The sequence below is a fragment of the Panthera leo genome, chromosome F3 (genome assembly GCF_018350215.1).
Source record: "Panthera leo isolate Ple1 chromosome F3, P.leo_Ple1_pat1.1, whole genome shotgun sequence".
NCBI classification, from domain to species: domain Eukaryota; kingdom Metazoa; phylum Chordata; class Mammalia; order Carnivora; family Felidae; genus Panthera; species Panthera leo.
This window is the reverse complement of record NC_056696.1, coordinates 38,184,927-38,202,500: the sequence shown is the minus strand read 5'-3', so window position 1 is coordinate 38,202,500 and position 17,574 is coordinate 38,184,927.

The window sequence follows — 17,574 nt, the reverse complement described above, 5'->3', positions numbered from 1 at the left end:
AAATGAAAATTGAGTTCAGTACAGCCTTCTCTTTAAAGAAAATTAGTCATATATTTCTTCTTGGCCAGGTAATTTAAAAACCTGGAATAATCATCATCATCAAAAACAGTAACAATGGTATAACCAAAATGTATACAAAATTACATAATTACAGTCAGTCATATTTTATATCGGACCTCAAGGCAATTAGAATCATATCTATTAATTTCTTGATAGAGATCTGCTTAATCAGTGTATTCATTTGTGCATTCTGGGATGTAATAGACTCAAAATCAGTTACAATAATCTCAAACCACATCGTGTACTTCCTGTCAAAGACACATTCACATTTCCTATCTCTACCAGTAGATGAAAATTCATTCATATCTCAATGTAAATGAACTGGTTATTCATGTTAATTAGAAGCATGAACAAAATAGGAGTCCACCTTTTCAAATAAAAAAATCTTTTTGAAAATGATAATTTTCAACTATTAAAATAGTTTTTTTTCTTACAGATATTAAAAGTTTATGGGGCGCCTGGGTGGCTCAGTCAGTTGAGTCTGACTTTGGCTTAGGTCATGATCTCACAGTTTGTGGGTTCGAGCCCCGTGTCAGGCTCTGTGCTGATAGCTCAGAGCCTGGAGCCTGCTTCGGATTCTGTGTCTTTCTCTCTCTCTACTCCTCTCCTGCTCATGCATGGTCTCTCAAAAATAAATAAACATTAAAAAAAACAAAACAAAAAAACCCCCAAATATTAAAAGTAATTGATATAGTAAAATCATATGAGCACTTGGCAGTATTTGAAATGTAACACCATCCCTTAAGTAGCATGCAAACCCAAGCTAAATGTAAAAGGGAGACAGATTCAGGATTTTAAGAACATGGCATTTTAAAATAATACAGTTTTTAATAAGTTTTAGTAATATGAAGACAAGTGAGAACAGAAAAATAGACATTTTTACTTAGAGTATCTATTATTTATCTTTTATGAGTGTTAGATGAATTACATACATAATTTTATTTAGTCAGCCAAAATATTGCAAAGTTGATATTATAACTTCCCTTTCAAAACTTTTAAACAGGCTCTCAGTGTTGTTCATAAGTAAACTTTCTCAAATTGTGAGAGATAGTAAGTGACTGTGGATATCAGCTACAGTCTTCCGATGAGTAACTAACCACAATATCTACCATGTAAATAAAATCGGCCAGCTCAAATAATCATTTAATGTAGTGGTTTTTTTTTAAACTGAAATACCTTAAAAATAACCATAGAGGAAAAAAAGCACAGATCAAAAAAAATTGTTTTTGAATGTGAGCAAGTCCTGTTGAGCCGTTTACACTTAGGTCCATCTGTAAGTTAATTTCTGAAATTAGATCATATTAAGTAAAAACCAGAAATTAAAACCTCAGTATAACAAATTTCATTATTTTAGACCAGTGGATGAGTTTAGAGACTATTTAGTAAGTTTATTATTTTAGAAATGAGGTCCATTATGAGTGGAAGTGTTCTAGAAAATCTTCTCTTCTCTCCACCTCCTTCCTTTCTTTTCTCCAACATCATCATCATCATCACCATCACCATTCAGATCATGAAAAAGAGCCAGCTGGCTAAAGAAATGGAAACTAAAAATTAATGTCGATAATTTAAACATTTAAAATATTAAAGTAAATGCTAAAAATTCTTTTTCATTCACAAAGAAGAAGGTCTGTGAGGTAAAGCTGGGATCAAAAAAAACCCAATTTGATGTGTTTTTTTGATAAATATTCTAGATATTTTTTGATAGGTATTCTAGGCATTTTCTTGAAAGTGACCTTTATTTAATCCTAACAAACATTACAAAGGAATAAAACATTCTGCACTTTTAAAGGTGTCTGAAGGGTTAACATGATTGGGATTAATGAATGACATTATGCAATAAGGTGACTGAACAATAACGTGATATAAGCATCTTATAAAAATGAGAGTGAAGAAAAGATGTAGAATTCAGTGAAAATTACTTCGAATGACACAATAATACCATATTTAGTTTATAGGAAGTGATTTGCGTTTAGTATGAACGAAAGTAAAAGAAATAGCAATGGCAATGATGATTATTTCTCACTTGTGCAATATTTCTGACTTGTGGTTTGTTTTCTCTTCCAATATAGATATTGGTGTATAGAGATAATTTGCCTATCTTAAAACAGTCTGTTTAACTTATCTTTTTTTCCAATATTTTTACATTTTGCCTAACAGACTTTCTTCTTTCTCTTATTTAGTCTTCTCTCAGCCTACTTCTCTTACATTTTTAACACATTTCAAATTCTTTCTTAAATTATAAAATCTTAATTTTAAAATTTCAATAAAATTCTTTCTCTTTGCCCTGTGCCAATCTGCCCTACTATTCTCAGCTGACTGATCAAACTCATTTCCATCACATTTTAGCTTTTATATTCCAATGTCGCTGGTCTCAGCAATGGTACCTAGAAAACCAGGGAACAATAGTAAATTCAGCATAGCTTGTCAGAATTCATATAGACCCAAGAATGTATGCCTGAGAAGGCATAGTACAAAGATTGTTATTTGTGCAAATGAATAACAATACAATCAAATACAATCAGCGACTGTAAGTTTGTGTGTGTGTGTGTGTGTGTGTGTGTATTTGAGTGTGCCCCATTTTAATTTAACAAGGACTTCATTAAAATTACTGGGAGAAGACTAGATATTTATTCAGACTGGATCAAGATAAATAATATAGACAGTGAAAACCAAAACATCTACCTGAGATATGATAATGCAGAGAAAGAACATGAAAATATAAATATCAAAATGAACTATCTTTACAAACACAGCCCAGCTCCCCCTGTTTGTGATTTTTGAGTTTCATCCTGGCCTTAAGGAAAGACACAAAAACAACTGCAGGGCAAGTGCTAGACAGTTGACAGTATTGAAGATTCAAACACTATGAATTATTATTACCTTTTGAACAAAGTAAAGATATTCGATTGAAGGAATTTAACCTACAGAGAAGATTAAAGATGCTTAAAGAATCTGAAATATACGACTAAAGGCTCTTTGCCAGCTCTTCTTCAAGACCAAAGAACTGCATTTAAAGTGTAGCAGGAGCAATGTTGCTGATGAAAGAAACTCAAATGCTGTTACTGAAGTCAAGTAGAAGTCCTCAAAGTCATTAGTCATAGAATTTATATTTACTCATTCACAGCTATTTATGCTCAGACCTAGTGACTTAGGTTATTTCCATTTTAGTGATTTCACGTGGTTCACTCTAAAAGAAATTGCCTTAAGGATCCAATTGGATCTAAAGAGTATCATCACTAAATGCTATTCAAGACTCGTGCCTTCAAAATCTGAAAGTGTGTAAATCAGTGGCCACGAGGGCATCCAAATATATATCTCAGGCCTGACTGAATATACTAATGTCATCACATTTTCCCTCTAAAATAAGAATGTTTGGGCATTTAAAAGGCATCCAGATTATTTTGAATATTTATGTTTATTCTGGGCAGAACCCTTGGCTGCATGCCTTATTAGCTGAAACTAACTGATAGTAATTATACTAAATTGGGAATCAGAGCATAACTGGATCCTTGATCCGATCTTCAATGAACACAAAAGACTGAATCTCACCTTCCTCAACTGTGAAATGAGAGGATTGTACTACATTACCCTAAATGGTCTCCTCATGTAAATACTTTAATTTCAAGAATCTATTTCAAAATCCAAAAGAGCTGTATTAAAAAAAATGAACAACAATACAACTCTGGACCCTGTAAAGAGTTTTCGTATTACACATGTACAATTATAGCCATTTTCCAGCATAAAAAAGTTGTGTCTCAGAGGGTGATTTATAGTCAATCACTCTTTGGCCTGTCTTGGTTCTCAGGATAGCCCCAAACAAGCCTAGCTAAGCATCATCAGTGAATTGTAAACACTTGTAAAACACACAGGTATGGGTTACTAGAAACTAGTCATTAAGCAAAATAAAAAATTAGTGAAATCATATGGTAATTATATTTTAGGCTGATGTAAGTTCAATTAGAGTATGATACAGAAATATATAGTGATACTAGGAAGAGAAAGTCCTGAAGAAGTCTTCTACATATTTTAAAAAGGAGAGAGATTGATTTTTCATATGTTCAAGGAGTAATTGGAAGAGTGATGAACATTGGAGTGGCACTTAGAAATGGGATGAACTAGGCTTTATGTAAGTGAAGCATGGAATCGTGGATAAAGAAAAACAATTGTACAGATCCAATCTCACCTCCCTGAAGCACTTAGATCAGGGAAAAGAAGAAAGAGGATAGTATACAACATGTTTGTTTAGATTTTGGATGCCAGGTGAACAGGCAACTTGAGGTAGCTTTCTTGCTAGACTAGATCACCTATGAAAAGGGGATGCATGAAATAGGTAGGTAAGAAGATGGAAAGAATACGCAGAGCAGCTATTTGTAATGCGAAGATGGTCTCAAATTAGAGATTACTGTATCAGGGTGTTTGTCTTTGAGATTTCCCCCCAATAATGATGCCCAAGTTGCTTAAACAAATTACCAACGTATTTGAGCTATTATAAATTCACTGGATGAGTAGAACATTATGAAAGACCACCGAATCAAGCTGTTAAAGAGTTTAATTTCCAGGTCATTTTCTGCTTTATGCTTCTTTTCTCCACATATATTTCATAGCAAATGCACATAATTATTTACATGTGAGTGAGAATTTGAGTTACAGCCACAATATTATTGCTGAAGCATGTTTAATCTCAAAGTGTTTAAATGAAATAACTCTGATAAATATGTCAAAATATTGGGGAAGAATAATAATTGAAAAACAGCAGCCATAAAGACACCTTTCCAAAAAAATCATTTCCAAAGTTTTATCTAAGGATAAACTATGTGGATATATATGGAGATATATAGAAGAGAAAAGAATTACTTGAAAATAGAAGAGAGAACTAAAAAAAACGTGGAAAGTAATTATTTCAATTACGGTTCAAAAGAGTACGGTGGCAGCAGCCCAGCGGGCTTGAGAAGCACAAGCTTTGAAGTTCAACACACCAGTGTTCAAACTCTGTGTCTTACGTTCTTGGTCAAGAGCCTCATTGACTCTGTATCTCCATTCGCTCACCTGTATGCGAAGAGTAGTGCCAAGCTCACACACTTTTCAAAACAATTAAGTGAACTCACGAAAGCAAAGCAGCTCCTAAGAAGTGAGAAAAAAAAAAAAAAAAAAAAAATGACAAACTTTGTCGTTATTATCACTTTAAATACTTACTGGAAATATACGTATGTATTATATGTTAAACATCTATAAACAGAAAATGTAAATATTCCAATACCAAGGGCTTCAAGAATAGTTATATTAATGTAGCATGATTCTGTGAGTTTTGTTTTAAAAGTTGTTTGTTTGTTCCAACCTCTGTTGAAACTCATGTCATTTTTTTCAACCTGAAGACCTGTAGGTCCTTAGTTTGAACATCTTCTTCTGGGAAGACATGTAGCTACGTGATATGTAAAATGCGCAGTGAATAGGTTTTGCAACTTTAAAATTTTTTCGTTCCACTCTCCCCCTGCGGAACTTCACCTCCTCCTCTCTTGGTCACCAGTTGAGTACATACAAGCTCTCTGGCTTTAAAATGTTATCTATGTAAATTCTTCTGCCACAGCTGGACAAGATGCTTTCAAGAGTTTTTCTGTTTCCTGTGTGGTGAAGCAGCTTTCCCCTAACGACTATTTCCCATCAGTACCCACAAAGACCTACCTTCTTAACCACTGTTTCAACGGTTTCTTACCACTTCCACCTTTCTATAGAACATTTCATTTGGAAGGAGGTTCACAAATATTTGTTCACTGGGCTGTTCAGACTGATAACATCTCTTGGGACTTGAACTTTGATGCACAACTCTCATCTGGAAAAAAAAAAAAAAAAAAAGATGCAACTGTCACACATCAGTAGATAATACCAAAAATGAAAACAAATTCTTTTCTGTCTCGAAGTCACGATGTGATACTTGTTTTGCTGTGTTGAAAAATATAACTTTTTACATTTTTCTAAAACTCCAAATGAAGACATTTCATTGCTTCTCTATTTGTTACCTTCTGTAAAATGGTAATATAATTAGATTCTCAATCATTCATTGTCTCAGCAGCAACTGTAGACCAATAATAGAAAATAAAATTAAAATCACAAACATGAAGATATAGATTTATAGGTTTTATAAGAAAAGAGAGAATCCTGATATCTTTATTCTAGCAAAACAAGTCACTGCAAAGCGTCTTTTACATGCCCCCCAATTTTTATCTACAAATAAAATTACCCCATATTAATTAACTGAAAAAGCAAATAACTACCATCATGACTATGTTCTTTATAAGGAGTGTTTTAATACAGTGCTTAAGATCCATAATTATTTTACCTGTTCTTGCTCACTTTTAAAATGCTAAATTTATTTGAATTACTTTTCATAACTCTAGTCATTATAAAAGCTTTGCTCTTTATAGTTTTTTTCTTGTTTTATAGTCTTTGCTTTTAGGACTTTCACTTGGAGTTTCCAAGATATTTACAAGTAGATCGTTTTCATCTGAATGAAGCAATAGTAGAAAATCTTCTATTTAAAAATATTAGATGACTCAAAAATCAGTATGGCTCAAAATTACCTCCTCTCCCTTATATGCACACACTGATAAGCAATGATATATGTAAAATAAAAATGATAAGCAAATATGGCTTGTCACAACAAAAGTCAGAACTGTGAGATACTATCCATTACTGACAGAAGAATTAGAAAGTGTGTACTATGGAATACTTAATTGTTTTGGAATATTAATAGAGGCTTCACACACCATTGCTAAAATTAAGTGGAGCTTCTCCTAGGCTTTAATTTGTTAATACCGTGAACATTCCAGAGCAGAATATAGTTCAGATCCCTTGAAACTCCTTCTAAAACTATGAAACACACACTGTGTTCTATTGATATGTAAAGCAAACAGCTTCAAGTTGTGAATTAAGGATCTGCTTATATTTATATTTGTACGCATCTAAACAACTGCAAATTGCATTTTTCTTTTACAATTTGCTCCCTCCTTTCCTTTCTTAATATTACCACCCTAGTTTGGACTTTCATCTTTCTCTGCACACCTCTAGCTTTTCTTCTTGTTGCATCCTATGAATTTCATCATATTAATCTTTCCAGTGCACCTCTAAGAAAGTCACTTTTTTTTTTTAATATTTGCTATGGGCTTCCTTTACCAACAATAATTTTTTTTAAACTGTAATCTAATATGCAATCAACTAATCAACTTTAGTTGATTAACTTCCTAATCAAGTTTTCAACAATTTTTCAAATGACTATTTTTCAGCCAATCTGTTTGAGGAATTGAGCCAATCACCAAACAGGCCAGAGATTTCTTTTCTCTGATCTTGTCCTCACGTTTCCCCTCTGGGGTATACTCAACTAGTCTGTTTCTTCTCAAATCCAGTATATTCCCCGTTTCTTTCTTCTTCTTCTTTTTTTAATGTTTATTTATTTTTGAGAGAGAGAGAGAGACAGAGAGAGACAGAGAGACAGAGCACGAGCAGGGAAGGGGCAGAGAGAGAGGGAAACACAGAATCTAAAGCAGGCTCCAGGCTCCAGGCTCCAGGCTCTGAGCTGACAGCACAGAGCCTGATGCAGGACTCACACTCAGGAACCATGAGATCATGACTTAGGCTGAAGTCAGGCACTTAACCTACTGAGTTGCCCAGGCGCCCCTCCCTGTTTCTAATTTAAATAAAATCTCTAGCATGAAACTTTCAGACCCATCCATCAATATATAACCATCCCTTCACCTTAACAGCCATAACAGTTCCTTGCAAACCTTTTGAGGCATGTGTCACATTTGTGTGGGGTTGCCTCAACTGCTTAACTAACTGTAAAATATTTTAGGATGAGGACTGTAGCATTGAGAGGTTTCATCTAGGGAGCTCATAGATTGGCTTTAGGCAGTCATCAGTTACATGTGAAATGGGTTCAGGGGCATTTATCTGGTGAGAGAGTTCATCACTATGATGAAATCCTCAGTGACCACAATACCAAAAATTCAGAATCACTGCCTTAGGGGAAGAATCATAACATGCTCACACATGCACATATTTTCTTCAGCAGAGCAGCTTGTATCATTTTAGTCTCTTATGTTTTGTTGCAATAAGTCAAATTTTAGAGTGTGTATTTTCAAATATTTTATATATCTTTATATTTCTTCTTTTTTCAATTTTTAAATGGAAAATAGGAAAAAATCCTATGCCCTAAAGGATCACATATTCCCTTTTTTTCTTTAATTAGTGCTAAATCATCCTAGCCCCAGATATGTACCTTATTTTTTTTTAATTTGAGAGAGAGAGAGAGAGAGAGAGAGAGAGAAAGAGCGAGCATGAGTGGGGAGAGGGGCACAGGCAAAGAGAGAATCTTAAGCAGGCTCCATGCCCAATGTGGTCGATCCCACAACCCTAGGATCGGGATCTGAGCTGAAATCAAGTCAGACATTCAACCAGTTGAACCACTTAGACTCCTCATGCACCTTAACCTTAAAGACAACTTCTGGGAGAGCATTTGAGTGTTTTACATCTAGAAATCTCTATTTATGACCATTAGCTCTTACTGTGATTTAAAATTTTCTCCATGACACTGTTAACTCCAGCAAACTATGGGACCCTACTAGAACTGGAAGACTAGCTTGCCTCTAAGATCATTTGTCATTAGAGTGTGTGTGTTGTGGGGGGGCAGGGAGTGGGTAATCCACAAACACAAATCAAGATTTCCAACACATTATACTTTATGCTGTGGGCCAAATCTTCAAAACAATCCATACTCCATTCAAAAGGTAAGTAGAGACATAGACCTGCTAGGAACATCCCCAAGTTATTCTTAAGAAACATTCAGAAAATGCATTACACAAGGTTCCCAACAGTTAAAATCCTCTCTTGGAACGAATAATTGAAAGAGAGCAAAAACTCACTTTTTAATATACCTTTCAGACCTTACCTTAAGTTAATAATAGACATGATTTTAATGGAATTAATGTGTTCATGTCCAAGGTTTTTCTCCTTTCCTTAGTTCAAAGCAATTTTGATAAAAGTAAAGGTGAGTTAACTATATGGATTTTGGCTCATATTAGAAGATTGGCTTCAGAGCTATAGATTACAGCTATTAAGATGTTATTACTCCTGATCCTGTTATACTCTTCTGATATAACTGGCAGGTGGTAGGTTAATGTATATACAGCATACATATATATTTGATGTACCTCCTGCTAATGTGAATGCAGATTATTTAGACATCTGGAATCAATTTAACAACCTTGTGAACTTTACATAAATAGCCATTATCTGACTTAATGATTTTAGTGGTTTCGGATGCCAGGATTGTCAATGTTCCTGGCATAGGAAATTTGGATTGAGAAGATTACTTCCCTATGGGCTATTTCTCCAGGGAGAACAGTTTGAATCAAAGAGAAAAATACCTGGTCAAGCTCATTATCAAAACTGGATAATGGTAAATGGCAGCCTATGGGAAATCTAAGGAGCATTTACTTTATTTCTCTAATGAAGGGGCCAGTGTTATTGTTTAAAATCTGTCCTCTCTTACTTATGCCTTGTCTTGAGGCAAATGTTTTAGAATGGGTTATAAGTGATTTCTTTCTTTTTAAACATACTCTGTCTTTCACTATTACTGCCCTGAGTGATTTGGACATTATAACAATTAAAAGGCAAAATCTGGAATGAGATGGTTAAGGCAGGCTCTAATTTAATAAAAAGTTAAAACATTTATAGCACTGTGTCCAAAGATGGCAAAGAGAACTTTTGCCTCTCTATTACAACCTTAACAGATTACAGAAGGGTGACAAACAAGCCTGACTATTTCATCCTTGGATAACTAAATGTCATTTAATTTCTATGTTTTATAAGAAGTCAGAAAGAAAAATAATAGTGATAAAATAAATGAGTTAAAAATCTCAGATGGAATTTTGATTAAAAAATGGATAATCATTAATTTTATTAAAAAACTTTTAAGCATTCATTTTAAAATTTAGAAAATACAAATGACTTGGGGTCAAAGAAATAGTGGCTCTCAAAAAAGGTGTTTCTTTCAGCTGTCAGAGGTAACTATAACTACAAAATTTGTAAATACCATTAGGCTTCTGTAAGAATAATTATGGGAGCATAAATCTACTGATTACTGAACAGCTTATTTGAGTTGGGTCCTGTGAAAAATCCACAGTATGGAATATAGGGTATTTTTTGTTTTTGTTTGGTGGGGGTGATCCTGTTATACCAACCTACTATAACGCAGTTAATCATTTAAAAATAAATGTAATACTGATGAAAGACCTCTAGCTGCCAAAATTACTTAGATGTTATCATTGGATGACTTCTCTTTTTATGCCAAGTTATTTACTAAATTAAAATTTTAGATAATCTCCTACAATAAACTCTTAATATTATCTATTCAATCCTCCAAAATAGAAATCCAAATTATAGCCTTCTTTTGCTATCCCTCAAATACTGTGTTTTAGCTTTCAAAAGAAATTGCTGCCCAGGACTCTTAATTTACCATCTTATAAAAGAAATGGATAAGTTTTTTGTAGAAATAAACTACTGAGGGGCACCTGGGTGGCTCAGTTGGTTAAGCGACCGACTCTTGATTTCGGCTCAGGTCATGATCTCATGGACTGAGATAGAGCCCCTGTGAGGCTCCGTGCTGAGCCTGCTTAAGATTCTCTCCTTCCTTCTCCCTCTGCCCCTCTCCCACTCGTGTGCATGTGAATTTTAGAAAGAAAGAAAGAAAGAAAGAAAGAAAGAAAGAAAGAAAGAACTATTGCAATCTAACTAAGAAAAGGAATAAATAATGAATGAATATGTATTTTCAAAGTCTTTATAAATCTCTCACTAATATATAATTCCATGGTTAGGATCTGCCTTTGGTTTAAGCTACTCTTTTAATTTTAGGTTCCAGATTATTAGTATTTCTTCAAGTCATATGTCACAACGTACTGCCCAAATCAGAGTGAATGAGAACAATTCAGAATGAACATACTTCAATTTAAATAATATAAAATAATATATTACCCTGGGACTTACATTTTTTTATTTCTAATTTATTTGCTATGCCAATTACATTAGATGAGATGAACTAAAAGAATATGAATTTGCCTATTTATTAACACAGTTCTTTTTCGGTTTCTAGAAGGTGATCTTAAGAAAATGATACATTTCAAAAAAAAGAAAACGATACATTTCTTACGTAACCAATATTTTAAAACAGGGAGGAACTCTTTGCTGTTTAAAAATTGACATGCACTTCATAGCTAGTATACGTAATATACAGAGCTTGGTTCAAAATCAGCCTTTCTACATACCAGATAATAATAACAACTGGTATTACTGAATAGCACCTATGTGGCAGTCAACATTGAATATATTATATGTATATATATATACATACATATATATATATATATATATGTATATATATATATAATAACATATGTATTCATTGCTTTAAATACTTGGTAATTTCATATGCTGTATACATTGCTTTAAATATTTGGTAATTAACATTTAGAGAAACAGGATCAAAGAAGTTAGATAACTTGAGTAAAGGTTGGACTTTTTACATTAGACCCAGCCCACCTGCTCTACCTGCTCTGTGGAGTTGCATGACATGTTGGACAAAAGGAGGTTATTCTTAGATGGAGGTGATAGTCAAAAGGCCCCTGCCACCTGCAGCACTAAGGGGATCAGTGTTTGGCAGTCATGGACCCATTCAATGTGAACCAGTGTGCCAGGGAACATGGCTCAGAGTTCCATTAATCTCCATTCTTCCAACACAGCACTCACATTTTAGATATTTGTCAGAGTTCAACCGTAGAGTGACTCACTCATCATATCTAACATTTCAAAGATGCAATCTAAAAATGAACCTATTCCTCATTTTTAAATTATGAAAGCTTTAGCTCTGTTTTAAGATAGAGTTGTAAATCATTTGATTTATTTCCAGCCCCACTATGAACCACAGTGCTGAACCGGAGAATACTTTCAATCTACATATGGCATGCACATTCCTCCAGACATCCAACTAGTATTTATTGAGCACCTGCTATGTGTCAGGCGCTGCTCCAGAATTTCACAAGAAAACAAAATCCCTGCCCTTAAGGAGCTACATTTTTGTGAGAGACATCAGTCTTTCTCTCCACATGGGCACCTGTTTTTCTTTAATAAATCAGTAAGCACTACAATGAACATAGCAAACAATATTATGAAGTATAATGCAACCTCTCGATCCTCCCCCTTCACATACACATATTATTTGAGTGTGGTGATGCCTCTCCCCTCTTTCCTGTTTTAGGGGTTTGACATTTGTATTCTCCCAGACAGAGGTATTATAACAGGACCAGAAAATGAGAGTGGTAGCAAACTAGGCTTCGTCGAAGTTTAGGAGAGAAAGATCTGGAAAAATACTAAGGCATTTCTTTTGCTCCAAATGGAGAAGAAATTAAAGCAAAATGTCTAAGTCTTTGAAGGCTTGGGAAAATAAAGAATGAGAGGAGGAAAGACGAGAGTCAGACTCTGGTGAGGATCTCTTCAATGAGCTCCAACACCGGGCCCAGGGATTAAATGGTAGAATGCCACAAGAGAGCTAGAGAATTCAAAGAGAAGACTTTACCATTTTCTGGGTGGGACCAGGGATGTGGGGAAAGTTCTAGATAGAAACACAGCAACAGTAGATCTGAAATGTCAGCATGCTGAACCTAGTTAGATAAGATCTGATCCAGTCCCTGGACTTCATTTTGCAGAGTGCCGAGGGAGAGCACCCCCAAATTTCCTCTGCTTCTGAGAAGAATGAGAAAGAGCAAGGAAAAAGAAATCAGACTGAGGAGGAGAGAGAATGTGTGGAGTAACAACAACTTTGCTAACTCAGTGGATGCAGGAAGGGAAGGGATGCTGAGGAGCCCCAGAATGCCCACCAATCCCATGGACACCAGCGGATATTTGGTGACCCAGGCAGGACCGAATTTCTCCTATTCATCTCTCAACACCCTCAAGGTCTTAGGACTCCAATTTCCCTAAATTAGTCACATCCAAGAGAGAAAGAGGGTTTAAGGAAAACCTGAAATGACTGGGTTTAAAGTTTACTAAATTTACTCAAAATCAACAATTATTACACTTCCTTTAAAACATTTTTTTTAATGTTTATTTTTAAGAGAGAGAGACAGAGTGCGAGCAGGGGAGGGCCAGAGAAAGAGAGGCAGACACAGAATCCGAAGCAGACTCCAGGATCTGAACTGTCAGCACAGAGCCTAACGCGGGGCTCGAACTCATGAACTGTGAGATCATGACCTGAGCTGAAGTTGGACGCTTAACCAACTGAGCCACCCAGGCACCCCAATTATTAGCCTTTCTGATGTAAATTAAATAGGGCCTTAAAACAGAAATTTGGTTGAAGTGTATAACAATAATGAAATTTACTTTTTTTATGCCTAAACGCTTCATTGGGTATATTGCCCATGTTGCAAATATAAAGCACTGGGCACAGTTCCCATACAGAGTATTGTTATTAAAGTTTAGATAACAGAGTCAAAAGCCATTCATCAGTGTTTATGCTGTGGCTTTTTAAAAAATTAACTCTTTTAATTAACCAACAAAAATCAGTGTAAGTTATTATATTTTTTCAGTATTAGTTGTATCAGAGAAATTTATTTCATAAAAATATTTTAAGTTTCCCACTTACGGAAAGACTGATTAAAACTTTCTTTATATCAAATCATAGTCTTTGAAAATATTTTCAACTCATATTTTTTAAAGACCTAAAATGTGAAAGAAAGGACATTTCAAGAGAATAAAGATAAAATGTACACTTTATTTTCAATGTCTTTTTGAGCTACTTTCTAACACCACATAGAAATAAGATATTACTTATCAATTAAATAAATTATGCTTTGAAATAAAATACTTTCACAGATATAAAACAAGCCTGTGACTACAATAGGGCAACTCATAAATCTATAGACATTCAGGCTGGGTTAACTGAGAAATATTCAAATAAAATTTCTACTGCAGATTGCTTAGACAGCCTAACAGCCAAAGGAATAAAAGTGCTTCTGGGGTTTATATCTTTTGGCTCAGTGGGTAACTTATTCAGGTACTAAACAAAGAAATGGAACTCTTTGTGGTTTCTAAAAAAAAAACAGAAGAAGAAGAAGGAAAAAAAAGGCATGGGATCGTTTTAGATTAATAAAAGCAAAGAGGATTAATGGTTTTTTTAATCAGAAAATTCAGCCTTAGCAGAGTCTCTTTCCTATAGAAAATTTGGGTCATTTTAGACAGAACTGAACATGATTAAAAGAAATCGCTCATTCATTTTATGGCTATTTCTTAATGCCTTCTTGTACCAAGCAAATAATCAAACACATACATAACTAAAATGCCTGTTTCCCCTAGGTGAAATATCTCATTGTCAGTTTTAACAAATACTCAGTTTCTGTCATGATTTTCAGATTCTCTCCCCACAGATGGTCCTGTGATGACTGTTCTCTATCTGGTTAAGGTGCAGCCCCAAACTGGCTAGTGTGTTACAGTAGAGGTCTGATCCTTGCAGGACAGAATGCAAGAAAAAGCCACTCTCAGTTTGAATGCTTCGTGCCTACTGATGCAGTCTAGGACTGAATTAACTTTTTATGAAGTCAAATCACATTTTATAGACTTACTGTGGCAAAAAAAAAACATGTCTTTTTCACATCTGTTTAGTCTCTCCTGTGCTAACAATGTAAGCAATTTTTGTTTGTTTTGGACAAAATATAGGACTCCACACTGATAAGAACAGTTTCTGATATCTATTTGGAATTCAGCAAATTAAAAATCAATTTTTGAGGGTAATTTTGAGAATGGCTAAGGACATTATTGAGAAAAATTAAACATAGTGTAGATAGAACTTGGAAAACAATTCAGAGTTCAAGCCAAGCCTGACTCTTTTACAAACAAGCTGAGTGACTTTGGGTAAATCACTTCCTCTCTCTAGGCAGTAGTTTCTTTCTCCATAAAATCCGTGGTTTGAACTGCATGGTCTTTTAGCTGAATTATAATTCTAACATAGTGTACTTCTCTTAATCATTTGTACCATGATTTAAATCTATTTTTAGATCTGAGTATTTTTCATCTGCCTCTGCTTTAATAAGTGTACCTTTATTTTTATCCAAGACATTGATTAAAATGTTGAATAAGACAGTACTCAATGCATGTCACAAGAAACCTAACTCTAGGCTGACAGTGATTCAGAGCTCGATAAACTTTGGGAATAGTTACTGAAAACCACTATGGTAAGTTTATTATCATTCATCCAACATTCGCTCATTTTATCTGCAAGAATATAATGAGAAACCTATTAAATGCCTTTTGGAAATCGGGGCGCCTGGGTGGCTCAATTGGTTAAGTGTCTGACTTCAACTCAGGTCATGATCTCTGTGCTAACAGCTCAGAGCCTGGAGCCTGCTTTGAATTCTGTGTCTCCCTCTTTCTCTCTGCCCCTCCCCACTCGTGCTCTATCTCTCTCTGTCTTTCAAAAATAAATAAAGGCTAAATTTTTTTTAAAAAATGTAAATGTCTTTGGAAATCAATATATATTCTGATAGCTAAGTTCAGTATGCATTGTATCAGATCTCTGTAAGTTAACCTTGAAGGAAACCCAGAGAGTTATGTTTTATTTGTCTCAGTCCTAGATTATAATGAACTAGGGAGCCAGAAGGAGCTGTATAGAAGGAAAAACAGATATTTGAGGGAGATTTTTCCACCACATCCTCTCTTGTTCCACCCGAAACACACACTTCCACAACATATACAACACACACACATACGCACTTCTGTTATTCTTACTCCTGATGCAGATATAGTCACAACCTATATCAATGAGCCAGTTCGTGGAGAGATGAAATAACTGAGAGCAAGAGATACTGTGTCTTATGTAGTGGAATATGACATTGGTGAGAACTAAGCAAAGTAGAAACGTATCACATTAGAAAGCAATCTAAGAGAGGAGAGACTCTCTAGCCCAATGCCAGAGCAAGTATACCTAGCAGATAAGAAGGGGGCACAGTGGATACAAGCGCAAACCTTCTGATATTCTCACTTCCAGGTGGGAAAGATGAATGTTTATAGCTCAGACTCAGGAGAGCTAGCTAAATCTTAACCACGCAACAGATAAAGACGCTGATGAAGTCACATATTCCCAATTTTTAAAATCATACCTATGATATTCACCTGATACACAGTCTAACTCAATCTGTACAAAACAAAATTCAGGGAGGAAAGATCAGGACCATAAGGGCACCTGTGTCAGTGAAGAGTCACAGTCTCTTGCCTATTGTGAGACTTGAAGCAATTTTCAGGCCTGGAATTCACTGACTAAATGAGAAGCCAGGGCCTCCGAAGGAAGTACCCTGCCCTACCTTGGCAGTCCTTCCCCAAAATGTCTGTGACCATTTTCTCAAGTAATCATTCAATGGGAAAAAGGGAACATCCAATTATTTCAAGGACTGATGGACACAGGACCTGAGTTGACACAGATAAATAGGGATGGGAAGCAATGTCTTGGCCCTTTGGTTAGAGGGCAAGGCCAGTGAAGACTGGGTGCCAAATGTAACGTTAGGCACCGGCTTCAGGTCACAGTGTGTTCTAGGCTCACAGACTCACCTTGTGACGTTTCCTTGGTGTTGAATATATTAGAGTCGACACACTTTGGAAGAAATTCTACATTGGTTCTTTGGTCTATTGGGTGACAATATTATAAGAGGAAGACTAGATGAAAACCTATGGAAAATCCCACTACCCTGTAGTTAAGATGGTATATCCAAAATAATACTTCATCCTGGGAAATGACAACAAGTATTGCTACTATTTTAAAAAAAAAATTTAAAGTTTTATTTACTTATTTTCAGAGACAGAGACAGAGACACACAGAGAGAGAATATGCACAGGAGAGGGAAAGGGGCAGAGAGAGAGGGAGACAGAGAGAATTCCAAGTAGGCTCAGTGCTGTTAGCGTGGAGCCTGAGGCAGGGGCTCAGTCCCACTACCTGAAGAGAAACCAAGAGTCAGAGGCTCAACCAACTAAGCCACCCAAGCGCTCTTTATTGCCACTATTAAAGACCTAAGAATGTATAGAAGGTAGTCCCATGATATCTTCTTTTATTTGGTTATTTTTTTCCAACCTGCAAATATCAGGTGGATCTTTGAGCATAACCGTGGACTACTTCAATTTAGTATGTTTATGACTCAATTGCAGACTGTGTGCTATGTATAATATCTTTGCTAGAGCAGATTAGCAGGGCCTCAGGCACAAGCATATGTAGTCACTGATTTGACAAATGCAATCTTCTTCATTTCTACAGTTTGCATTCACCTGGGACAGAAAACAATACACATTTATTGTGACCCACTGTCATGTCATAGTCCAAAGGTAGTCCAAAATCATGGCTTAGAACCTGAGCCATCTTGATTTTCTTCAGAACATTACGTTGCTTTCCCATGTTAATGGCATCATGTTAATTTGACAAGATGCACATGGAAG